The sequence below is a fragment of the Scyliorhinus torazame genome, chromosome 2 (genome assembly GCF_047496885.1).
Source record: "Scyliorhinus torazame isolate Kashiwa2021f chromosome 2, sScyTor2.1, whole genome shotgun sequence".
Classification (NCBI taxonomy): domain Eukaryota; kingdom Metazoa; phylum Chordata; class Chondrichthyes; order Carcharhiniformes; family Scyliorhinidae; genus Scyliorhinus; species Scyliorhinus torazame.
Genome location: NC_092708.1, coordinates 89,155,295 through 89,177,305, shown reverse-complemented (window position 1 = coordinate 89,177,305; position 22,011 = coordinate 89,155,295). Strand labels below are relative to the sequence as shown.

Sequence of the window (22,011 nt, the reverse complement as noted above, 5' to 3'; positions counted from 1 at the left end):
AGGAAAATACACAAATTATTGCTTAATTTACTTGGGTTGGGACTCTGGTGTCGGGGGGGCTGGAATTTGATCGCACACTCGCCCAGGGTGTCATAACATAGCAACTCTCCTTGATGGATGTTGAGAACTGACAGTTAGTTTACCATCCTGAGTGAGATAAAGGAGTAGGAGAAACAGGAATGTAAATGAAATATAAGAATAATTAAATGTATACTTTGAGATATTTGTACTTTTACTACTTTTCAATCTTTAAATGTTCAAGAGCTGACTGTACATGTTTATAATTACTCATATGTTTATTTTTCACGTGACAACAACACTATAATAGTAAATCAACCACATCTGATTTTGAAGTAGAGTAGTGAAGATAATTTGTTTACTGTGTAAACAATTGTTTGCGATTCTGCCAGAAGAATAAGCCCTGGAGATGGTTGTGATTTCAGGTTGGTATTCTTTTATGTGACAGTGCTTCAACCTAAATTTCCATGTTGTGTGTATATTTATTTTGATGAAGAAGCTAAGAATCCTGAAGCCCTATTTTCTACATTGTGTCCTGCACTACCCACCTCATCTGAAGAGAGGATATTCACATGCAAGATGGCTGGTATATTTATATATATATATATACTATATAACATGAATACCATGCATAGACTGTCCTATACTCGACAGGAGACTCGCACTAACTGACAGATGTTGTACAACACTCACCAGCACCGGGCCAATTCAGATTGAATTACTCCTTTGCTACGGCGCGTGCACAACTTTGCTGCTCACTTTACAACAGACATATACGAGTTGTGCCTGGCTCACATAATTGAAAATAACTGGATATTTAGACTGTGACTAATTCAGTTACAAGAATAATCAACTTTAAAGGCAATCACAGTAGGAAATAATGCAACTAACTTCCTTAGTTTCTCAGTGAGATGATGCAAAATAATAAGTGCTTAAGCTAGTTCCATAGCATGTGGTGTTAGAGCTCCACCATACTGTGCCAAACTAAAGTTTTTTTTAAATTCATTTACGGGATGTGGGCATTGCTGGTTATTGCCCTTCCCTAGTTGGCCTTCAGAAGGTGGTGGCAAGTTGCCTTCTTGAACCGCTGCAGTCTTTGAGGTGTAGGTACACCCAGTGTGCTGCTAGGGAAGGAGTTCCAGGATGTTGCCCTAGCGACAGTGAAGGAACGGTGATATATTTCCAAATCCGTTGGAGTGTGACTTGGAGGGGAACCTCCAGTTGGTGGGGTTCCCAGGTATCTGCTGCTTGTGTCCTTCTAGATGGTAGTGGTCGTGGGTTTGGAAGGTGCTGTCTAAGGAACCTCGGTGAGTTACTGCAGTACATCTTGTAGATGGTACACACGGTTGCCACTGTTCGTTAGTGGTGGAAGGTTTGAACGTTTGTGGAAGGGGGAGCAAAGGTAATTATATTGTAGCTTAAGTTCCACTACTGACTAAAATGGGGCTTTTGCCAAGATCAAAAAATACATTTACTGAAATGAGAACAATTCCATGTACACAATATATTCGCTCCATCGGATCACACTATTCAATAATTGATTTTTCTTCTGACAACATTCTCAGTGAAAACAAAATCACATTTTGCGTCACTAAGGAACAGAACTTGAGGGCCTATTGGTTATTGATTCACTCAACAACTGAGTTGTCATGTAACAATCCACAATAATAGAACACATTTTTTTTTTTTTTTAAACAATCACAACTCTCTTCAAAAAAAAACATAGATTTGAGATATTTTACCAAATATATCGGCAGTCCTTTTTTTTGAATAAACAATTTTAATGAGGTATTTTTGGCATTACAAACAACAACAGTATAAAAACAATGTATAAAGAACAAGAAAAATAGTGCAATCACCGACTCCCATCCTGCCAAGACCCGCCTAATTGACCCCCTATTCTACACTACACTTCCCCCTCCCACCGCTGACGATTAATTCGCCGCGAAGAAGTCGATGAATGGTTGCCACCTTTGGGCGAACCCTAACAGTGACCCTCTCAAGGCGAACTTAATCTTCTCTAGGCCGAGAAAGCTTGCCATGTCAGTTAGCCAAGTCTCCGACTTCGGGGGCTTTGAGTCCCTCCAAGCTAGCAGTATCCGTCTCCGGGCTACCAGGGAAGCAAAGGCCAGAACAACTGCCTCATTCTCGAGGCATTCTCGATTTCTCGAGGAATTAAGGGCTATGGAGAGAGAGCAGGTAAATGGAGTTGAAATCAGCCATGATTGAATGGCGGAGTGGACTCGATGGGCCGAATGGCCTTACTTCCGCTCCTATGTCTTATGGTCTTATTCTCCTCCTGGATTCCCGGGTCTTCCGACACCCCAAAAATCGCCACCTCTGGACTCATTGCCACCCTTGTTTTCAAAACCCTGGACATGATGTCCGCAAACCCCTGCCAATAGCCCCTAAGTTTTGGACACGCCCAGAACATGTGAACATTGTTCGCTGGTCCTCCCGCACATTTTACACACCTGTCCTCCACCCCAAAGAATCTACTCATCCGGGCCACTGTCATGTGGGCGCGGTGGACCACCTTGAATTGGATCAAGCTGAGCCTGGCGCATGTTGCGGTCGCATTGACCCTTCCTAATGCGTCCGCCCATACGCCATCCTCCATCTCACCACCAAGCTCCTCCTCCCACTTACGCTTCAGCTCCTCGGTCTGCATCTCCTCCGCCCCCATGAGTTATTTGTAGATGTCCGAGACACTACCCTATCCTGGATCCCCCTTAGTGGCAGGAGTGGGAAGGATGATACCTGCCTGCGCAGAAAGTCCCGCACCTGTAAATATCTAAATTTGTTCCCCCTAGCCAACCCAAACTTCTCCTCCAGTGCCCTCAAGCTAGGGAAGCTTCCCTCTAAGAACAGGTCCCCCATCCTCTCAATTCCTGCCCTTTGCCATACTCGAAACCCCCTATCCAAGCTCCCCGGGACAAACCGGTGATTGTCACATATTGGGGAGCAGAACGATGCTCCCACTGCTCCAACGTACCTCCTCCACTGACCCCAGATCCTCAAGGCCGCCACCACCATGGGGCTCGTGGAGAACCTCGCCGGCAGGAATGGCAGAGGTGCCATTATCAACGCCCCCAGACTGGTGCCCCATACATGAAGCTGCCTCCATCCTCTCCCAAACCAACCCTGCCCCCACCACCCATTTTCTTATCAGGCCAGTAGTAATTACTGAAATTTGGCAGGGCAAGCCCCCCCTCTCTCCGATTCCGCTCGAGCATCACTTTCTTCACTTGCGGGGACTTAAACGCCCACACAAAGCCCAGGATGATTTTGTTAACCCTCTTACAAAAAGGACCGCGGGATGAAAATTGGGTGACATTGAAATACGAATAAAAATCCCAGTAGGACCGTCATTTTGACCGTCTGCACTCTCCCAGCCAACGACAGCGGGAGCGCATCCCATCTCCGAAACTCACCCTTCATCTGTTCAACCAACCGGGACAAGTTCAACTTGTGTAACCGGCCCCAGTCGCGCGCCACTTGTATCCCTAAGTACCTGAAACTGTCCCCTACCAACCTAAACGGCAGCTCCCTCAGCCGACCCTCCTGCAGCACGGTAGCATAGTGGTTAACACAATTGCTTCACAGCTCCAGGGTCCCAGGTTTGATTTCCGGCTTGGGTCACTGTCTGTGCGGAGTCTGCACGTTCTCCCCGTGTGTGCGTGGGTTTCCTCCGGGTGCTCCGGTTTCCTCCCACAGTCCAAAGATGTGCGGGTTAGGTGAATTGGCCAGGCTAAATTGCCCTTAGTGTTGGGTGGGGTTACTGGGCTATGGGGATAGGGTGGAAGTGTGGGCTTGGGTAGGGTGCTCTTTCCAAGAGTCGGTGCAGACTCGATGGGCCGAATGGCCTCCTTCTGCACTGTAAAATTCTATGATCCCTCGCCTGGACTACAAACATCTCACTCTTTGTCATATTCAGTTTATACCCCGAAAACTGGCCAAATTCCCCCCAAATCGCCATAATTTCACCCATCCCTGCCCCTGGATCTGATATGTATAAGAGCAGGTTGTCCTCATAGCAAGACCCTATGTTCCACCCCCCCCCCCCCCCCCCGAACCAGCCCCTTGAAGCTCTCAGAGCAATTGCCAGCGGCCCTATAGCTAATGCAAACAGCAGTGGGGAGAGGGGGCACCCCTGTCTTGTCCCCGGTACAGTCTAAAATAGTCCGAGGTCGTCCTTACACTAGCCTCCGGGGCCTGCTACAACAGCCTGACCCAGTCGATAAAGCCCCTACCGGACACAAATCGTCCCAGCACCTCCCATAGATAGTCCCACTCCACCCGGTCGAACGCCTTTTCCGCATCCATTGCCACAACTACCTCAACCTCCCTATTCTCCGGGGGCATCATAATCACGTTGAGCAGCCTTCTTATATTGGCCACCAACTGCCTGCCCTTGGCATACCCGGTTTGATCCTCCATAATCACATCCGGCACACAATCTTCAATCCTGGAGGCCAAAACTTTGGCCAGTAACTTGGCGTCCCCATTCAGCAGTGAGATCGGCCTACATGACCCGCATAGCTCCGGGTTCTTGTCCCGCTTCAAGATCAACAAAATAATGGCCTGTAACATCGTCGGGGGCAACTCTATCCCTTGCCTCATTGAAAACATTGACCAGCAACGGCCCTAAAATCCCCGCGAATTTCTTGTAGAATTCCACCGGATACCCATCCGGCCCCGGGGCTTTACCCGACTGCATTGCCTTCAAGCCTTCAACTATTTCTTCGGCCCTAATCGAGGCCCCCAGCCCATTTACCAGCTCCTTCCCCACCCTTGGGAAGGTCAGTCCATCCAAAAAGCGTCTCATCCCCTCAGGCCCCGTGGGGGTTTCCGAACAATAGAGCCTACTGTAAAAGTCCCTGAACGCCCTGTTTAGCCCTCCGAGTCCCCTACCAAATTCCCATCCCCATCAACCACCCTCTCTATTTCCCTGGCCGCCTCCATCTCCCTAAGCTGCTGTGCCAGCATTCTGCTGGCCTTCTCCCCATGTTCATAAAACGCACCCCTTGCCTTCCTAAGCTGCTCCACTGCCTTACCCATGGACAGCACCCCGAACTCCGCCTGCAGCCTCCGACGTTCCCTTAAGAGCTCCAGTCACCGCGCACCTCCTGTCCATCTGTAAGATCTCCTTAACCAGTCGGTCCGTTTCTGCCCTATCCGTCCTGTCCCTATGAGCCCGGATCGAAATCAGCTCCCCTCTCACAACTGCCTTCAGTGCCTCCCAGACCACCGCTGCTGAGACTTCCCCCGTGTCATTAACCTGCAGGTAGTTCTGAATGCACTTCCTCAGCCTCTCGCACACCGCCTCGTCCGCCAACAAACCCAAGTCAACCTCCATTGCGGGCGCTGAAAGCTCTCCTCACTGACCTGCAATTCTACCCAGTGTGGGGCATGATCCAAAATAATGATGGCCGGGTACCCAGAGTCCACCACCCCCGCCAGTAAATCCCTGCTCAAAATGAAAAAGTCAATCCGGGAATACACCTTGTGAACATGCGAATAAAAAGAAAACTCCTTCCCCGTCGGCTGCCTAAACCTCCATGGGTCGAACCCCCCTATCTGTTCCATGAACCCTATCAGTTCCTTTGCCATTACTGGCACCCTCCCCGTTTTCGAACACGACCGGTCCAGGCCAGGGTCGATGACTGTATTAAAATCCCCTCCCATAACCAACTTGTGCGAGTCCAGGTCAGGTATCTTCCCCAGCACCCTCTTTATAAATTCCTCATCGTCCCAGTTTGGCGAGTACACGTTAACCAAGACTACCTTCCTCCCCTCCAGCTTACCGCTAACCATGACATAACGGCCCCCCCCATCCGAGACTATCCTGCCCACCTGAAATTGCACCCGCTTGTTGCTCAAAATCGCCACCCCTCTAATCTTGGTGTCCAGCCCCAAATGAAAGACCTGACTGACCCAAGCCTTCCTTAGCCTGACTTGATCCGCCACTTTCAGGTGTGTCTCCTGTAACATTACCACTTCCGCCTTCAGAGCCCTCAGATGAGCGAACACACGTGCCCTCTTGACCGGCCTATTCAACCCTCTGACATTCCAAGTGATCAGCCCAGTTGGGGGGCACCATGCTCCCCCCCCCCCCCCACACCCTCCGCCGATCAACCATCCCCTTTCCTGGGCCCGCCTCCAGCCCATGCGCGCGTCTCCATCGGCCCACCTCCTTGCAGCCCCCACCCCTGACCTCCTCTCTGTCCCTCCCTCGTCAGCAGAGTAACTCCCCCCGCCCACCAGCAACACCACTTTGTAACCTAACCCATGCCTTATATTAATCATATGCACACCCCCCACTGTGCTGGTGGCCCTCGCCTCCGGCGCAAAGAAGTCTCCTACCTATTGTTCCCCCACTTCTCGCCCATCAAAACAACGTCCCTCATCAAACCGACCCCAAAAAATCACCCAAATACCAAAAGAGACAACCCAAAATGAAAAACCCACAAAGAACCCCCCCCAATAGTGCAAATCAAAGTAATAAAAAGTGAAAAGCCCCACCAGCCACCCCCACCAAAACACCGAAAACCCATAGAAACCGAATAACTTTTATTTCCCCCATCTTCAACCAAACTCAAATGCAGAAGAGAAACGACAATCAAAACATATAAACATCACACAAAAAAGTTACAACTTAAAACAAAAAGTTCTCAGTTCAGCACCAGCCCTTTCTTCTTGGCAAAGTCCATCGTGTCTTCGGGCGACTCAAAATAATGGTGCTGGTCGTCGTGGGTAACCCAAAGACGCGCCGGGTATAGCAGCCCAAATTTCACCTTCTTCTTGAACAGGATTACCTTAACTTGATTGAAGCTTGCTCTCCTTCTGGCGACCTCCACGCTCAGATCCTGATAAACACGCAAAATGTTATTGTTCCATTTGCAGATCTGCGTATGCTTGGCCTACTGGAGAAAACACTCCTTGTCCAAAAACCTGTGGAAACAGACCACCATCGCCCTCGGGGGGGGGGGGGGGGGGGGGTGGCGGCCCCCGGATGCGGCTTCCTCACCATCGCTCTGTACGCCCTGTCCTCCTCCAACGGTCGGGGAAAAGCCCCCTCCCCCAGAAGCTTCTGAACCATACTCGCCACAAACGCGCCAGCATCAGTGCCCTCAGCCCCTTCCGGGAGACCGACAATTCTTAAGTTCTGCCGGCGAGCTCTATTCTCCAGGTCGTCTACCTTCTCCAGCAGCCTTTTTTGCAGATCCTTCAGCATTCCCACCTCCAGTTCAACCACCGTTTGGTGCTCCTCCTGGTCCGCCGGCGCTTTCTCCAGCTTCTGAATCGTCCGATCCTGGGCATCCAGCCTGTGCTCCAGCCGATCGATCGATTCTTTTATTGGGTCAAGACAGTCCCGTTTCTGCCTAGCAAAGCCCTCTTGGATGACCTGCATCAGCTCCTCCGTTGATGGTTGGGCCATCGCAGCAGGGGTCCGAATATCAGCCATACTGTCTTTAGCTGCAACCTCCACCCAGCCCTTGCTTATCTTCTTATTCCTTCCTTTTCGATCCCTTGGGGTTCTTCGTTCCATACACCAATATGTGGTCCAGTGCCAAATTGTCTGCGCCTTCAAAGCCAGTGCTCAAAACTGCAACAAAGTCGGGGAAAAAGGTCCATAAGTCCGGCCAGAGCGGGAGCCACCAAATGTGCGACTTACTCCCTCATAGCCGCCACCGATAGTCCCCATGTATCGACAGTTCTAAAGGAATTATTTATTTATGGAGTTCCTGATCAATTGTTAATTAACACAATTTTAGGTGTGACTAAAAAAAGTTTGTGAAATTTTCAATGATTCGAAACTTGGTTAGTAAAGACAATGGGTGAAATTGATTGTGTAATAGTACAAAAAAAGTGAAGATTGTAAAGCTCAGCCATCTCTTAATTTTTCGCTTTTTTTCAATTGTGAAGGATTACTCCTTCTGTCAGAAAGCCAAGTTGTTTCTGCAGGCAGTGCTGCAAAACAAGCTGAGATGCTGGACAAAGGCGGCTCAGCACCATGGAAAATGTAGTCAAAATATAATACCCTGGGAATCAGTTAGGAGTCTGATTTGCGCCCCTTTAGGTGGCATAAACATACTGCATTCAAATTTAACAGATCAGCTGCACAAAATGTTAATTTACTGAAGCCGTGCTTCATTGCAGAGTATCTCGAAACAAAATGACTGTTGTAAGACCTTGGTATTGCAACGCTTAAAGTACTGACTTATGTCAAAGCAATTATGAAAAATAAAGCTATTTGAACTATAGTATTAGATGAATGAAACATTTAAAGAGATTTTAATCTATTTTTAGTCATTCTTCATACGAAGTGACATAAAATTGCCTTTTTAAGTTAATCTGACCATAAACGCAAACAAAAAGCATACTCCACAGTGAGCAACAGGGGAATTCAGGCAAGCTGTTAAATATTGGCTTATTCCATTCTTCAGCATTTTTTGTAGGTCACTTTGTTAATTGATGGGGGACTTCACTGGATAACAGATAACCTTGACGTCATCTTTCAGATCGACTCGTGTACAGCTTTCCCAGACAACAGGTTTGATTTTCTTTGTCAGGCAGTGTAGTACATAGAACATAGAAAATACAGCACAGAACAGGCCCTTCGGCCCACGATGTTGTGCCGAACCTTTGTCCTAGATTAATCATAGATTATCATTGAATCTACAGTGCAGAAGGAGGCCATTCGGCCCCCTGAGTCTGCACCAGCTCTTGGAAAGAGCACCCTACCCAAACTCAACACCTCCACCCAACACCAAGGGCAATTTGGACATTAAGGGCAATTTATCATTGGCCAATTCACCTAACCCGCACATCTTTGGACTGTGGCAAGGCATATGCTGCTCCTGCGACTGTGCCATAGCCTCAGCCCTTTGCCCTGGATTGAAAGTCACTTCACATGTAGAGTGCGCTCCAGTGACACTCCATAGCCCATTGAATTCTCAGATTTTAACTTGTATTCCCCCCCTCCCCTCCATACCTACCCACTGCCCCAAACAAAAGAGACTCTCAAGGATAACCATTGTACCAGTTATGGTTCAAAGTAGGTACGCCACTGATAGGTCTTAATGTGCCCTCACCTTGTAAGCCTTTGTAACTTTAATCTGATGGCGATATCGTGGCTAGGTCATGATTTTCTTTGCCATCATTCTTCTGATCTCAGGTTCTGTCTCAGTTTACCTAAGATAATAAAATTAAAAATTAGCTAATATGCTGATTACATTTAAGCTCTTTTAGATAAGCAGTGAGCATATTACATTTAAATACTTTAAAATATTCAATACTTCAAGATGGTTTGACAGCATTATTCATTCATACAATGATTGATTTTTACTATGTCGTTGCAACGCTACTTAAAGTATCTGCATCTTCAATTTGCTGTATTGCAGTTGTACAGGAGGAAAATACCTGAAAAGCAAAAACGGAATTAACCATGGGGATTGATTAAGGGTGGACAACCTTTCACCTCCGCCTTTCCAAGCAGCCTGCCTTTGCAGAGGTAACCAGTAGAGGGGTAGAGGATTGGTACAATACAAAATCATCCCAGCACCTGACTGAGAAAAATGCAATGACCTACAGGATGTGCTGCTGGTCATTACAGGCCAGATGCACATTAATAGAGTGGAAATGCTTGCAAAAGTCACCTGTTTAATACAAAAATAGATTGCATATAATTGTATCATTCCCGCAGTTAAATATCTGTTCAACATCCTGTGTTGATAATGGAATCTATTTCAGGAAGGCTTCAACAAGCAAACGTAAACAAAATAGAATGGGTAAAATGGGGCATGAGTCAAAAGCTAGAAGTAATTGACAAACTCTAGTCGTACTAGTTTAAAAAGTGGGCAATTAATAAAACTTACTCAGAATTACTGCGTGCGAGTAGAAAATGGTGCTGGGCTGGCCACTTGACGTAGGCTTCTCCCACTGCTGGTTATATCCCAGTCGCAGCAGGAGGAAGCCATTAAGTGGTTATTAATTGCCCTCTTAAGGGCCTCAATTGGAGCATGGGCAGGTGGCTCACCTGACACCATCCTGCCACACGCATAACTGCGTTGGGGGCAGGGACAGGCAGCAAGACAGCAGAAAAGCCACCCGCTGGATTTAATGAGTCCCAATATTTACACTTTGAGGTTGTAAGAATTATTCAGACATTATTTATTTAGGTTAAGCAAAGAACAAGAGAGGTTTATTTTCCCCAAGCTAAAAAAAATAGGTAAAATTCAACCACAACTTATGAGGTCACAAACGTTCACCTTGGTCCATGAACAGACCAGTACAGATGGCAGAGTAACAAGAATAGGCAGAAAGGACTTTTATTTTTTTACAGCTCACGAAAAGTAAAACAAAGGAATATACTGTTAGCTGCACCCTGGCTGATCTCGATGTGGTAGTTCAATGACTCTTTAGTTCAGGTGTCCTCTGGGTTGTAGTTGTATGGAGCAGGGTTCCTTGTTTTGAATTGATCTCGTTCACAGTTAATTTTTCTTCTCAGGATGGTTACTTTGCAAACCGGGAACAAAATGTCCAAGAGACAAAGAATGCGCACAGCTTCAATATATCTGTATTCAGTACAGCAATGTCTTTTTATCCCTCCCTTTCTTCTTGGTAAGGTCCTTGAAGTCCTTTGCTGGTTGTACATTCCAGAGAAATTCTATTAGTTCCTGTCTGCTGCAGTTATTGTTTCAGAAAAGGTAACTGCATTTTGATATTTCACTTCAGAAATATTAGAGAAGTCACAGGATGATGAGGATAGGGGATGGGATTTTACATGCTCCCCAGAGAGTTGAGTGTTTTATCTTTATCTTGGTGGAATGCAATATTGTGTGCATCACTGCAGTCTGGGCAGTTTCTTCAGTGTTGTATAATGGGCCAGTTTTTTTTTAAGATCCAGTCAGCAAAGCAAAAATAACAAATTGTATCTTCAAAATATAGAGCCTCATAACACGGTCAGTTTCAGAGGGTTCAGAAGAGTACAGACGAATAGCAAATGACGTGATTACTACAGCAAAATGTGGGTCATTGATATGCCAGGGTGAGAATTGACAAGAAATACCACCATTTCAATTAATTACTTCTGATTTCTCAGTTATGCTTCCTTAATACTGCTGGGCGGTGTGGGTGTGTGTATGCACGTGGGATGGGGGCAGGAGGAAATGATCGCTCCTTAACAGGTTTATTCGAGGGCTCCCACAAGGTTTTACCCCGAAGGTTGCTCATCCCTGAACTCTCAAACCCCAACCGCAGGACCTCTCAAACCCCAACCCCTAACCTCCTCACTAGGGCCTGCCAGTTTTACATCCAATGAGATCCCCAACCATACCTAAATGGTCCACCGCTGCACACCCGAAAAGCTGGACAACTACTGGCCTCTGATTGGGGTCCCAGCTCTCTAACACGGGGCTTCCTGTAAGTGAGAGAATTCAGCCTCCAGTCTATTCATGACCAATTGGTTATTTCCCCCTCAGCAAACTCCCATCCAACCTTTCAGCCAGGATTGCGGTGGGGAATCACTTTGACTTGGCACCAGATTTAAACTGCTGTTGGGAAATGGGAAATCCATCTCACCAGACCGATTTCTGTGGGCAGCATTCGCCAAGGCCAGTGGAAATGTTGGCAGTGAGCCGCTGATCGCTATGTTCAGGCCAATATTAATGAAATTTTATTTCACCACTTGTTTTCTGACTGATTCAAGGGTTTAAGCAGCAATTTGCAAACACGTTGGACTAATTATTGTTGTCTTGAGACTGAAATTTTCTGTTTCTTAGTTTATTTTCTCTCCAGGAATGTACGCCATGATAGCCTTGACTATGAGTCACATCACAAATTGTGCCCATTAATTAGCTGACAGTCAATGCTTTTGGAACTCACAAGGCCATTATGCTATTCCTTCTTTTGCTTAATGGAGGGAGTAGTCTGGCACAGTGATTCCCTTCCTCCAGCAGACTGATCGTCTGGAATGAAACTTGCACGCAGATGCTGGGAAACCCAAGTGAAAGGTAGGTCTGATGATCAAACCCACAGCCATCTGGTTTGAATGCAGCTGCACTATCACCTGGACCGTCAGCTTGACTAATTCTTGACTAAATCCAATTGACTAATTCTTGTCCGTGAATCAAATGCTGTTCAATGTGAAAACTACAGCTTCGTAATCAATTTAATAATGAGGAACAAAGATAAACTGGCCTGTCATGTCAATCCATGAGTAATTTATTCAAGTATTGAAATATAAATGATATAAAACATGAGATAGAAATAAATGAACTTTATGATCAAGCACATCCTTTGCAAGTAATTTGCTAAAAATATGTTTTGAGACAGTGTATTTAACATTTTCAGAGAGGATGCTTTTGTGCAATAACCCTTATTCAATTAGTCATTACTGTATCACCAGAGTGGATATGGAATATTATATTTATCCAGGAGTGAAGGATAGGGAAAAAGGAAGAATCTCACAATACTGCTCAACCATCGCAACAACAAAGGAACTTGGAGAGTGAATTAACCCTGCATTAGTAGTCAGTCTCGGTTCGTGCTTGTAAGGTTCTAAAGATGCAATGATATAGTTTTCCTTTCCAAAGAGGCAGAAGTCTCCCATCTGGGTGTTGGTTCCAGTGGCGCTAATAACCATTTAGGATGCGATGGTGAAAACATCAGACATTGATGTTCGGCTAAAAATTTATTCCTGAATATTACAAATGTCGAATTCTCCATCTATGCATTCTAAAATGTCACAGAAAATTGGACAATTTGATTATTAGTTAAAGGGAAATTCCCCAATATGGACATTAGGGACCGGATTGTGGTGGAGTCGTGCCAACACAAAGACTTTTAGAAAAAGCGGGTGGAACCTGGGTGCCGAAGTGCAATCCCCGTTTCTGATGGATCCTGTTTTTGCTGGTAGGCAGTAGGGGGCAGGTGTGAATCACTCAACCAGGAAACCGGAGATCAGCAGGGTCTGTTGAAATTAGCACAGAGTTCAAACAGACCCCATTTTCTCTGTTCCAAGGACCTTGACCGACAAATAGGAGTCACAACTTCATGGAGTAGATATGAACATTGTGAAGGTTAGATATAGTCTGTTTACGTGTCATGACCTGACATTTTTTTAAAATCCTGAGCCCTTTATACATGAAAAAAAGGCTAAGGCTGTCAGTTACAGTTAAAAGAACCCTGACTGCTTTCCAATCTCGGTTAGAAAAAACCATGGTCATTTACCTGCAGTTTCAATAGCATTCTTTGTTGACATTTCCAAAGTGCTGTTTTTTTAAGCTGAGGTTATTACTTGATTGAGTTTCAAAAGCACTTATCTCGGCAGAGGTGGTCTGAGTTCACATTTTGATTGTCAGTATAAAGAGGCTATGGTGTGTTACTGAATAGAACTTAACACTGATTCAACACGTGAGACAATTTAAATCATTTGAATCGGTTTCATTCATGGGAGATATTCAGTATCTGGTGAGAACTCCAGTTTAATTTTCTTTTCATCTTCACATGATTCCTGAGGTCTGCCCATAGTGTATACTAGGAGTGTAGTTATGGGGGGAAGCATGAGGATATATGATGGCATGCAAGGGGCATGAGTTGACTTAGAAGAAGCATGCGATGTATGAGGAGGCATAAGAAGAGGGTGGGGGCATGTAGTTGCATGGAAGTGGCCTGGGACGTGGGAGGGGTGAGGGCCAAGAGAGTCCAATAGCTTTTAAAACAACTTGTCCAAAGTTTCAAAGAACCTCAGAGGCATGCCTACTAACCACCCTAATGCAGCGCTTGCCCTTCTCTGTGACTGCCCATGATCTGCTGACGGGCAATGGGCCGGATTCTTTCTCCTACCCTGGCCACTGCAACCGGAGAAAAATGTTGGTACAATGGAGGCCTTGAAACTGAGGCAGGTATGCCAAGACAGAACATTTTCTGATTTGAGCTACCTGTTTCAGTAGCAAAGATCCGGTTGCAGTTAGAAAACACTGTAGAACTGAACAAACCATACACAAATGAGAGACTGTTCTGCTGTATTTCAACCGAGTAATCATAGTGCAGTTATGCCTGCATTGCCGCAACTGCCAAGGCCTTCGCAATTTAAGCTGCTGCACTGGTAACCATTCAGCAGAATTGTTCTAACAGAATTAACATAATTGAGATGTTTCTGTCCCTCATATTCAGTCAAGCACTAATCGCTGGTGCCACTGTTAAAATTCACTGATTGGATGTTCTATCATGTTGATGATATCATAAATCACTTTTGTAGTATACATCATGCTGCAAATTTAGAAGAAGTCTGCCTATCAAATCATGCTCATTTTAATACAACTAGAAAACCATTCCTTCTTCATTACCAAACTAAACAGACCAGTGAATTGCATGGTGTTTTTCTTTCAGTGGTAAACATAATTGCTAATGCCATTCTCAGAAATATGGACATTAAGGCCCAGGGGTTTAAATATAATCTCCTGAGTAATACATTTTTATCATTTACTTACTTCCTCAGAGTGCAATACTATTTTCAATTACTTGGGGTGCTATTCAACTGAAGAAAATCATACCATTTCTTCTGGTTTCTCTGTGTTGTGATGCCAGAGATACTGCACTCAAGCTGTGCGGTCCTGGATAAACTCTAGTTGACTTTGGTGCCCTGGGTCACGACTGTGGGCTTGTTTGTCAGCCAAGCATCCTTCGGGTACTGGTGGAGAGCAGCAGCCAGGCAGGTCCTGAGGCCCAAATATCCAGTGGTTTAGTATGAATTACGTTCAGGAGTGTTCTTCCGCTTGCTGCCTCACTCACATTCTCGGTTAGCTTCTTGGCATGGTCCTGCGCCCGTGTTTCTCATGGTCACTAAAAAATACTTGGAGCACAACTCCCTCACCTGTCTTAACAAGCCAGCGATGGGTCTGCTCCTCAATCTGGGAAGTTCCAGACATCTTGGTCCAATGAAAAGAGTGCAGGGATACAACATACCAAGTCTCTGATCCTTTTTATCCTGACCTACCCAATATGACTTTCCCAGGGATCAATGACCAGGAAAATTGACCCCAACATTTGATAAAAAAATATCTCAAATGAAATAGGGGTGGGGATTGAGAAAAATGAAGGATCGGTTTCCTATCCTAACGTTCAAAGACTTTTACAGCAACTGTCGTGATCCGCGTAATTCCCATTGAGTGGAACTTAAGCCCACGCTGTTGAAACTTAATATGATCTAAAGTTCTGATTTTGAAGCTGCACTTATATTGGAAATATTAAATCAAGTAAGCAGAGTCAAGAGGGCTACAGGGAGGTAGGGTATACTTGCTGTACATACATACATATATGCAAAGCATAAAGTCTGCATGTTTCTTTAAAAAAAAATCTTTATTGTCACAAGTAGGCTTACATTAACACTGCAGTGAAGTTACTGTGAAAAGCCCCTAGTCGCCACATTTCGGCACCTGTTTGGGTACACAGAGAATTCAGAATTCTCAGCTGCTACGGGAATTAAACCCACGCTGCTGGCCTGGTTCTGCATCACAAACCAGCTGTCTAGCCCACTGAGTTAAACCAGCCTTATGTGTTACAATGAGTTACCACATTGGGAGAACTAAACTAAATAAAAAGCAAACAGATGTTAACAGAATACAGCTGCAGTATCGCAGCTCTTGTGATAAACCCAGACAACAATGATGCCGTAAGCTCCTGTATAAGTAGCATTGACAGGATGAAACATTTTGCAATCTAGTATTAATCCAACTTGTCCATCACAGTATTTTGTGTCTTTTGTTATCTCATTTACAATGATTGATCTTTGTGCATTTCTTCCAGAAACCATTTAGGTCTGTGATGGCACTTGTGTTGTTGTAAGGGTACCAGCCATTTCTGGCTCACATGGAGGGCTCACACTACATAATCATAACCTTAGATTTGAGTACGAATGGTACCGCTAAAAGGCTCTCAATTTCTCTAAGTTTAGTTGAATCCATATGAAATTGTAATTTTCTGGACAGATAACAGAAGTGAAAGCATCAGAGAGCTAAAGTTCCCCAAAATAACAAACCTGTTTACATGTCACCTTTGGTTAGGATTAAAATGTCTAAATCTTTGTTTTCTCCATTTCAATTAATGTTTTGCTTAATATTTGCATGTAAACTGCTCATTGACACACTTTGCATGTATGTATTATGGCTTTAACTAGAGGTAAGCTGCCACAGGTGCTGAAAATAAATATGAAATAAAAACAAAGTGCTGGAAATCCTGGCAGCATCGGTGAAAGAGGGAAGCAGAGTTAATGTTTTGAGTGGGTGTTAACAGCGGATTTATCTGAACCCACTATATGTAGTCACAGACTGAAACTGTGATTGGGCTTTGAAGGTTTAGGAAACCATTCTCTGCTACCATGTTCTGTTCCAGAAAGAAAGTTGGTGAAGGATAGAATTAGAACCATCTTTCAGAGTTACAAATTGCTAGCATGAGCCTCCAAACCCAACCTCAAGTTTTATTGTGCGTCTATTCAGGGGTTGTACGTGATTCTCAAGATAATGCCAACCCATCTGCATACAATTAATATACAATTAATACGAAGGACCTGCAAGCAGTGCTGCAAGAGGTTCCATAGCCTTGCATGAGTGGTCAAGGACAGTGAATGCGTCTTCAAATATATACCATACCATTATTGCATCACTAGGGTCAGCCATTGTTCAAATTGCCATACTTTATTACTAACCAATCAATAATCTTCATTAATCAGGATTCATGTCTAACATTCATATGCTTCACTTCACCCTTTGTTGCCTTTGGGCACTATCCAGCTCGGGAGGGGGCCATCTTCCCAAACATCTTCACAGTCTATGGGAGTTGGGCCTTCCATCCCTTCTGGCAACCCCACAACATGGATATTTTGCCTCCTCAAGCCATTCTCCAGATTATTCAATTTGGCCTTCAGCGCTGTATTCGCCTCAGCCGTTTCCAGAGAGGCAATCAGGTCGCTGTGCCTCGAAAGAGCTGCCTCAATGCCTTGCATCGCAATGCCATGCATTTTTACCATTTTGTTGGTCTTCTCCAAAGCCAACCGAATGGGAGCCAGCGCCTCTTCCATTAACTTACAGACGCTCACCGACACTACCTGGCTTTGCTTCTCAAATTCTGCCGCCATGGTGCCGGTAAGCACCTCAGCCGTTAATGGAGTGGCCAGAGTCACAGAAAATACCTTTGCCATTTTCTTCACCGACGAGCCCAGAGAAGTCTCCGATTCAGTTGACAAAATATCGATGTCAGCCTTCTTCTCCCTGGTCTTCCTGGATATATCCCTGATGTAGGCACCTTATTTCCTTAAACAAGTGGGTTTTTGAACAGAAATACTTCCAGAAACTGGGCAAAAAGGGCGACACAGTAGCAGAGTGGTTAGCACTGTTGCTTCACAGCACCTGGGACCAGGGTTCAGTTCCCAGCTTGAATCACGGTCTGTGCAGGGTCTGCACGTTCTCCCTGTGGTCTGCGTGGGTTTCCTCCGGGTGCTCCGGTTTCCTCCCACACTCCAAAGATGTGCAGGTTAGGTGGATTGGCCATCCTAAATTGCCCTTAGTGTCCAAAAAGGTTCGGTGGGATTACTGGGTTACGGGAATACGGTGGAAGCGTGGGCTACAAAAGGGTGCGCTTTCCAGGGACCGGTGCAGACCCGATGGGCCGGATGACCGCCTTCTGCACTGTAAATTGTTTGATTCTATGATCCTATTAAAAAAAAACATACCCTAGTGGCAGCTACCTAGTGCCCGTCTTCCCCCTACATTCTGCCACCGGAAGCCCAGTACAGGAAAATCAAATAGAAATCTTGATCCTTCTACGAGCAGGAATTTTCTCCCCATTTACTCTGTCCAGCCCCCGCATGATATTGAACATCTCTATCAAATCTCCTCTTAGCCTTTTTCACTCCAAGGAGAACAGTCCCAACTTCTCCAATCTATCCTCACAACTGAAGTTTCTCAACTCTGGAACCATTCCTGTAAACGTCTTCCACACTCTCTCCAATGCGTTCACATCAAATCAAGTGGCACCGAGCACTGTACACCATATGTACGGGCCTCTGGCACGGAGTCTGTCCCTGTTGCTCAGAAGGGAAGGGGGGAGAGGAGCAGAGCATTAGTAATTGGGGACTCTATAGTCAGGGGCACAGATAGGAGATTTTGTGGGAGCGTGAGAGACTCACGTTTGGTATGTTGCCTCCCAGGTGCAAGAGTACGTGATGTCTCGGATCGTGTTTTCCGGGTCCTTAGGGGGGAGGGGGAGCAGCCCCAAGTCGTGGTCCACATTGGCACCAACGACATAGGTAGGAAAGGGGACAAGGATGTCAGGCAGGCTTTCAGGGAGCTAGGATGGAAGCTCAGAACTAGAACAAACAGAGTTGTTATCTCTGGGTTGTTGCCCATGCCACGTGATAGTGAGATGAGGAATAGGGAGAGAGAGCATTTAAACACCTGGCTACAGGGATGGTGCAGGCGGGAGGGTTTCAGATTTTTGGATAACTGGGGCTCTTTCTGGGGAAGGTGGGACCTCTACAGACAGGATGGTCTACATCTGAACCTGAGGGGCACAAATATCCTGGGGGGGAGATTTGTTAGTGCTCTTTGGGGGGGTTTAAACTAATGCAGCAGGGGCATGGAAACCTGGATTGTAGTTTTAGGGTAAGGGAGAATGAGAGTATAGAGGTAAGGAGCACAGATTTGACGTCGCAGGAGGGGGCCAGCGTTCAGGTAGGTGGTTTGAAGTGTGTCTACTTCAATGCCAGGAGTATACGAAACAAGGTAGGGGAACTGGCAGCGTGGGTTGGTACCTGGGACTTCGATGTTGTGGCCATTTCGGAGACATGGATAGAGCAGGGACAGGAATGGATGTTGCAGGTTCCGGGGTTTAGGTGTTTTAGTAAGCTCAGAGAAGGAGGCAAAAGAGGGGGAGGTGTGGCGCTGCTAGTCAAGAGCAGTATTACGGTGGCGGAGAGGATGCTAGATGGGGACTCTTCTTCCGAGGTAGTATTGGCTGAAGTTAGAAACAGGAAAGGAGAGGTCACCCTGTTGGGAGTTTTTTATAGGCCTCCTAATAGTTCTAGGGATGTAGAGGAAAGGATGGCGAAGATGATTCTGGATATGAGCGAAAGTAACAGGGTAGTTATTATGGGAGACTTTAACTTTCCAAATATTGACTGGAAAATATATAGTTCGAGTACAATAGATGGGTCGTTTTTTGTACAGTGTGTGCAGGAGGGTTTCCTGAAACAATATGTTGACAGGCCAACAAGAGGCGAGGCCACGTTGGATTTGGTTTTGGGTAATGAACCAGGCCAGGTGTTGGATTTGGAGGTAGGAGAGCACTTTGGGGACAGTGACCACAATTCGGTGACGTTTACGTTAATGATGGAAAGGGATAAGTATACACCGCAGGGCAAGAGTTATAGCTGGGGGAAGGGCAATTATGATGCCATTAGACGTGACTTGGGGGGGATAAGGTGGAGAAGTAGGCTGCAAGTGTTGGGCACACTGGATAAGTGGGGCTTGTTCAAGGATCAGCTACTGCGTGTTCTTGATAAGTATGTACCGGTCAGACAGGGAGGAAGGCGTCGAGCGAGGGAACCGTGGTTTACCAAGGAAGTGGAATCTCTTGTTAAGAGGAAGAAGAAGGCCTATGTGAAGATGAAGTGTGAAGTTTCGGTTGGGGCGATGGATAGTTACAAGGTAGCGAGGAAGGATCTAAAGAGAGAGCTAAGACGAGCAAGGAGGGGACATGAGAAGTATTTGGCAGGAAGGATCAAGGAAAACCCAAAAGCTTTCTATAGGTATGTCAGGAATAAGCGAATGACTAGGGAAAGAGTAGGACCAGTCAAGGACAGGGATGGGAAATTGTGTGTGGAGTCTGAAGAGATAGGCGAGATACTAAATGAATATTTTTCGTCAGTATTCACTCAGGAAAAAGATAATGTTGTGGAGGAGAATGCTGAGCCCCAGGCTAATAGAATAGATGGCATTGAGGTACGTAGGGAAGAGGTGTTGCCAATTCTGGACAGGCTGAAAATAGATAAGTCCCCGGGACCTGATGGGATTTATCCTAGGATTCTATGGGAGGCCAGGGAAGAGATTGCTGGACCTTTGGCTTTGATTTTTATGTCATCATTGGCTACAGGAATAGTGCCAGAGGACTGGAGGACAGCAAATGTGGTCCCTTTGTTCAAAAAGGGGAGCAGAGACAACCCCGGCAAATATAGACCGGTGAGCCTCACGTCTGTAGTGGGTAAAGTCTTGGAGGGGATTATAAGGGACAAGATTTATAATCATCTAGATAGGAATAATATGATCAGGGATAGTCAGCATGGCTTTGTGTAGGGTAGGTCATGCCTCACAAACCTTATTGAGTTCTTTGAGAAGGTGACTGAACAGGTAGACGAGGGTAGAGCAGTTGATGTGGTGTATATGGATTTCAGCAAAGCGTTTGATAAGGTTCCCCACGGTAGGCTATTGCAAAAAATACGGAGGCTGGGGATTGAGGGTGATTTAGAGATGTGGATCAGAAATTGGCTAGCTGAAAGAAGACAGAGGGTGGTGGTTGATGGGAAATGTTCAGAATGGAGTACAGTCACAAGTGGAGTACCACAAGGATCTGTTCTGGGGCCGTTGCTGTTTGTCATTTTTATCAATGACCTAGAGGAAGGCGCAGAAGGGTGGGTGAGTAAATTTGCAGACGATACTAAATTCGGTGGTGTTGTCGATAGTGTGGAAGGATGTAGCAGATTACAGAGGGATATAGATAAGCTGCAGAGCTGGGCTGAGAGGCGGCAAATGGAGTTTAATGTAGAGAAGTGTGAGGTGATTCACTTTGGAAGGAATAACAGGAATGCGGAATATTTGGCTAATGGTAAAGTTCTTGAAAGTGTGGATGAGCAGAGGGATCTAGGTGTCCATGTACATAGATCCCTGAAAGTTGCCACCCAGGTTGATAGGGTTGTGAAGAAGGCCTATGGAGTGTTGGCCTTTATTGGTAGAGGGATTGAGTTCCGGAGTCGGGAGGTCATGTTGCAGCTGTACAGAACTCTGGTCCGGCCGCATTTGGAGTATTGCGTACAGTTCTGGTCACCGCATTATAGGAAGGACGTGAAGGCTTTGGAGCGGGTGCAGAGGAGATTTACCAGGATGTTGCCTGGTATGGAGGGAAAATCTTATGAGGAAAGGCTGACGGACTTGAGGTTGTTTTCGTTGGAGAGAAGAAGGTTAAGAGGAGACTTAATAGAGGCATACAAAATGATCAGGGGGTTGGATAGGGTGGACAGTGAGAGCCTTCTCCCGCGGATGGATATGGCTGGCACGAGGGGACATAACTTTAAACTGAGGGGTAATAGATATAGGACAGAGGTCAGAGGTAGGTTCTTTACGCAAAGAGTAGTGAGGCCGTGGAATGCCCTACCTGCTACAGTAGTGAACTCGCCAACATTGAGGGCATTTAAAAGTTTATTGGATAAACATATGGATGATAATGGCATAGTGTAGGTTAGATGGCTTTTGTTTCGGTGCAACATCGTGGGCCGAAGGGCCTGTACTGCGCTGTATTGTTCTATGTTCTATGTTCTATGTGTCTTTTATTTGAGTGTCTTTTATTTGAGCTACGTAAGCATTCTGAACTGGCAAAAAGCTTTCCTAAATGGTCAGAAGAGATTTAACATTTTAATCATGTGGCTGAATAAGTCTAATCTTCAAAGCAATGAAAATTGCTGAAATAGCTCAGTGAAGATCTGTGTATTTACTGTGGAAAACACAAGATGTTAGCTGACTATGTGTGGCTCTCTAGGACTTCTTAGTTTAGTCATGGACACTAATGCTTTTAGGTACATAAAAACTGAACAGAGCCCCATGAAAACATCCTGAATAAAGTAATTGGTAGATTGATCCCAAGCACATTGATGAAGCAGGATTGACTATTCTGCTGCAGTATTTGGCACCTTACTGATCTGTGCACATTTTAATATTCCTT

General features: G+C 45.6%; 1 protein-coding gene across 2 annotated transcripts in view; it reads right to left on the bottom strand.

Annotated features, from left to right (window-relative positions):
• csrnp3 (cysteine-serine-rich nuclear protein 3) overlaps positions 1-22,011 on the bottom strand; it is a 411,396-nt gene that overhangs the window by 154,176 nt on the left and 235,209 nt on the right. For both annotated transcript variants that reach the window (XM_072473855.1, XM_072473863.1), the window contains one exon: positions 9,117-9,216. The gene's annotated coding sequence lies outside the window, so the exon portion shown is untranslated. The remainder of the gene's footprint in view (positions 1-9,116; positions 9,217-22,011) is intronic.